The sequence below is a fragment of the Micropterus dolomieu genome, linkage group LG15 (genome assembly GCF_021292245.1).
Source record: "Micropterus dolomieu isolate WLL.071019.BEF.003 ecotype Adirondacks linkage group LG15, ASM2129224v1, whole genome shotgun sequence".
NCBI lineage: Eukaryota > Metazoa > Chordata > Actinopteri > Centrarchiformes > Centrarchidae > Micropterus > Micropterus dolomieu.
Genome location: NC_060164.1, coordinates 12244245 through 12249467, shown reverse-complemented (window position 1 = coordinate 12249467; position 5223 = coordinate 12244245). Strand labels below are relative to the sequence as shown.

Below are 5223 nucleotides of genomic sequence, written 5' to 3'. Positions count from 1 at the left end.
CTTTCACTGTTAGAATGTACATATGATTAAAATTGTAGATTGTTGCATTCTTTGTAAGTGGGCAAACCTGCAAAATCAGCAAGGGGTCAAATACTTATTTCCCCCACTGTATACCTTGGGCATCATTCAAGCTCATCCCATCCTTTCATCCGATCTGTTTCATCTCATTTTTATTATGCTTTGTCAGAGATAAAACTTGAATCTCTTTCCTCCTTGCCCCCTAGCTTCATTGCAAAAGGCACAGAAGAATATCTGGATGTATTTTTAGATAAACATAATTAATTTGCCTTTAGTAACATTAAAACTTCTAATGTAAAACTAGCTTTCCTATCAATTTGTGTTTCCCCCAGATTTGAGCAAGAGAACCTGAACAAAACTTTGTTCCAACAGCCCGGGGATTATTGTTGAATTATGTATCAGCCACCGCTTATCACAGCAAAAGAACGGGTTCCCTCACTGTGACAATGCTGATTGAGTTCTGATTGAGCGACAGAATTACTGCTGGCAAATAGCGATCAAAAGTGCAAAATTATGCACAGGAGATGAATTTTCAAGTGCAGCAGGCTTCTGCAAGTGAATGGCTTTAGCTGAAGCACTGCAATGCAGCCATGAGACAGCCTCTGCCTCCTCCACCTCTTCCTCCTTATAGCACCAGGATGGCTTTGATGGCAGTCTTGAGCTCAGTGCAAAATGTGACAGTGACCTAAAGAAATGAAAACAACTCCACATCTAGATTTTTCTATTTTATTTTAAGTTTTTAAGTTATTTTATTATATATATATATATAATCCTCTATTTTTGTAATTTTTTTGGTAACACTAAGTAAGTCATGAAATTGGATTTCTCCAGGATTGCATACCCCATATTTCACAATGCTGCTGGCTTCAAGCTGCATTGCCGTCCTATAGGTAGGAGAAGAGAGGAGGATGGAAAGAAGCTCCCACACGGACAGTCCATAGGCAGGCTCACTTTCCCTGCCATTAACATGAATATATTGCACAAATATACACTTTTTGTGTTACTCCTTAAACTGACATTTTGAGATTTTTTATACAAAGACTAGCTTTTGCTCCCACAAAGTTGATGTATGCAGCACACAGAGTTGTTAGGGTGCTAGAAGATGTTTCACAGCAGCACATTAAAGAAGCTGATCAAATAACCTAGATAAACAGCCAAACTGACACATTAGCAGTGACAGTTGAAGCCCGAAGTGTGTCAGACCACATGAGGATGTGCTCCATAGCTCCACCTTTTGGTTGGTAGGCTAATAAGTTGTTTCTGACTTCACCAACGTCTGCACACATCTTCTCACAACTGCATGAATCATCATGGCTATTCAGAGAATGTTGGTAAATATAAACAAATATTACAGACACTTAAACATGACAGTCAAGTGTATAAAATGTGCATCTAAACACGTCATATAGACTCAGTACACACAGTATATGTATGCTGGATTACAGTAGGTTGTGCTATGTGTGATATTGCAGTAAAGACACACAGGCACCTCAGACAACTGTGTGAGCTTCTGTGGTGTACATGGACTAATGACTAATCGCTGGGCTAATGGCTGCATGCGACAGTATAAATACTGTCTGGACCAGGATGTCTCCTGTTTTAAATTAGACGTTAATAATATCATTATGCAATAAAGCAGAGGTTTTCAAAGTGGGAGTAGGGCCTCCACAGAGGGCTTCTACTGTTTCAGTGGAGGCTCAGTGAATGGAAGTTAAAATATATTTCTTAGTTATTAGTTATCAAAAGGAGATCACATAGGATAGCCTGTGTGTGATCTGGCTAAAAAGAAAGTTCAGAGATACATTAGTTTTGGGAAACTGTCCTTCCCACTTTCAGAAAGTCAGAAATAAATAAATGCCTTCGGACAGATTTTTATTTATGCATTTGGTGTAATCTGAAGTTATGTAAATGTTGTGCCTTTTTCCAAGCTTTGTCTGAGGGGATCCCACAGTCTCAGACTTTGAAAACCCCTGAAATAGTCTGGGACAGACATGCACATATGCGTGGTCTGTATAGTGCATGTAGGTTTAAACTATACAATACTAACAAGTTAGAGTATCAGCACTTATTATGAGAGATACTGTGATAAGGGTCAACTGTCAACTGTAACCCTAACATAATAGAACAAAAGTCCTGCAGGCACAAGTTTAAGTTTAACGGGAAACGATTATTAACTCCAGGGAAGCATTTTGGATCTACACCTTGGACACACTGGCTCCCAAAAAATTAAATGAGGACTTGCTGTCATTCTGATAGTGACTCTCTAAGCCACAGCTAAGAGGTACAGCATTTCACCCACTTATCGGGAGATAGACATTTTGAACCCTGGCTTTCCCACCCTGCATGTTGAAGTGTCCTTGGGTAAAAAACTAAGCATTAGTTTCTTTCTGATGAGCAGTTGGCACCTTGCATGGTAGCCATTGCCATCAGTGTATGAATGTGGGTGAGTGTGACATGCACAAAGTGCTTTTGAATGGTTGGAAAGGTATAATATAAATACAGTCAATTACCATTCAACATAAAAGTATGATGGTTTATTTACCCAATGATATGGTATAGTGGGTGGTTAAGAAAATATTAATTAACGTAAATGTTAATAAGTATTTTTTATAAACGTTACATTTACAGGATCCAGTGTACAGTTACAGAATTCTCTTTTTTAATAAATATATTTTTCTTTTTGGTTCACCATAGTGTAATCACCTAATCTGTCAGGTGACCAGTACTTGGAAGTTGTGTATCTGCAGTTATTTTGTGTCTGAAGAAGGGCTTGCACCCAATCAGTCAGAGATTAGTGAGATGCAGACAGTTTTGTGTCAGAGCCTGCAGTCTGAGATTGCATGGTGATGAGCCTTGAAGCACAGTGCTGAAAAATCTTTGAGGAATAATTCAAACAGAACTTAGAGTTGTACCAGACAACAGATTTTATCACTGGCAAAAACTTAAAGACAAAAAATAGAATTTCACAATTACATCCACACAGAAGAATTACATTTAAACTCTGTAATCTCTTCTCTATAAGCTCCCGTGTGGGAGACATTGCCGCCTCACTGACGGCGGCCAGATGACAAAACATGCTTAAACACGCAGTGAAGGAGTTTTTGGGCAAGACAGTTTGGAGATCTGATTAGAACCAACCCAACCTGCAAATCACACCAAAGCAAAACAAAAAAACATTAAACCAGAACACTGATGTGATTTCATAATTTTCCCAGCATGATAGCTGCAGCATGATATCAGCTCTAAGTTTCTGGGTACAGCATTTTCCACACAAGAGCCGCTTCCTGTCACTCGTTCAGATATTTGCTGGTTTAAATGCAACAACACTGGGTCCTAATAACTGTCCTGGAAATCTTTGTGATCTGATCACCGATATCAATGTTGAACAACAGTAGCAATGAGAGGAATGCTAAATCAGTGGTTACATGCTTCAGTTTCCATTAAATGGAAAGCTTCAGTATACTGATATATTGTTTATAATGAGTGTTTGCCAAAATGCATGGAGTTTCATGTTTTCCTGTGAGCTGAGTTAGGATTTAGAGCCTGAAGGCTTTATTCTAACTGAAGATAGAAATGAATTTCTGCTTCTTTGTGATTATCTTTTAATGCTCGATTTCATTTAATTAGCAGAGAAAACAGCCCCAAAGGCAGAACGCTTGACTTTAAAAGTGCTGAGTCCTATTTGTTATAGCAGGGTGTACTGACCAATAACAACACACACAGGAAATGTCAAGGGAGTATGGATGCAATACAATGACATTGATGGGTTTGTAAGGAGCTTCAAAGTATACGGTACAACAGCAACACAAAAGCCCCAGAATGCAAAGTAGGACATTAATTAGCTGGGCTTGTCATTTTACAATTGCCAGGAAAGAAGTTTAACCTGAAGTGATCATTACTGACCTTCTATGGTATGCATTATTTTGTCAGTGGGTAAAGTTTTGTATTATTTATATATTATTGTGTTCTTTGTCATTAAGTAGACCAATTAAACATAGTTTAAAGAAATTTTCAATAAGAAATATTTGGGGGTACATTTTGCCTTAAAATAACACTGTGCATTGGTAAAGATTGAAAAAAATGTGTTGTTTAAAATTTGAATAAACTGTGTTAAAATACTCACGGAAAATGTTCAGTGGTTATACCAGTTTAAAATACATGTTGTTTTAAATTTGAAAATATAAAAGGCCTATAGGAATGAATGCGTAAAAGAGAGTACATATATTTTAAAGAGGTGGTATTATGCTTTTTGGCTTTTCCCCTCTACTTTATTGAGTTATATATCTTTTTTGTGCATGTAACAGGTTTGCAAAGTGAAAAAGCCCAAAGTCCAGCCCAAAGGGAGTTCCCATCTCCCACAGAAAGCACTGCTCAGAAACGTTTGAAAACAGCTCGTTTGTAGTCCAGCCCTTCACTTCCTTTACTTGTGACATCACAACGAAAACGTGCATAAAGCTTGCCAAGCGGCTAGCGGGGTCAGGCACGCCCTCAAACCAAGCTAGTCTGAGCCGAGGCCCTTTGGCTCGACTCGCCTTTGTTTGGTTTTCCATTGTAGAAATGTTGTACCTGTACCTGCTTCCAGGTACATTTTTTCGTATCACCTCACCTCCATAGAGGTTCCAAGTGAGCTGAGGGATACTAAAATGTAACGTGAAAACACGACAGACTGCTGATTGGTCAGAGAGAATATTCACTATTCACTGCAACATCATTGTGTGCGCCAGACAGAGGCCAGTAACAGAAGGTTTTATATTTTACAGTTTTCGTATGGAATTTCATCACTAAATCCACTTCTGAGAAGTTTTGAGGTGAGAAATCAGCTGTGTAGATTTTGAATATGAAAATGAAACGTTTTAACTTAAAAAAAGACAAAGCTGTGTGGTTCGGTGTGTGTGTCGCATTGAACATTACGTCGCGGCAGTTGTGTGTGGCGTCACTATGACGACAAGCTACATACTATCTCTGGGTACTATCTGCAATGGAAAACGGAGCAGGGCCGAGTAGAGTCGAGTCTGTCGATTTGCGCTATGGTAGCATTTTTCGGCAAGGCAGGATAGATCGTCAGAACACCGGCAACAGTTCAACATTTAGTCCTAAAAGACGATGCAACTCCGACTCTGTTTGGGCCTGGAAATTCACAATCACAACCTGTAAGTATGCTTTATTGGTTGTGAATTATATTTAAAATAAACACGGCAATATAAC

The 5223-nt window shown here is 38.7% G+C and overlaps 1 protein-coding gene across 1 annotated transcript in view; it reads right to left on the bottom strand.

The window, feature by feature from the left end:
- dst (dystonin) overlaps positions 1-5223 on the bottom strand; it is a 147200-nt gene that overhangs the window by 54537 nt on the left and 87440 nt on the right. The gene's annotated exons all lie outside the window — the stretch shown is intronic.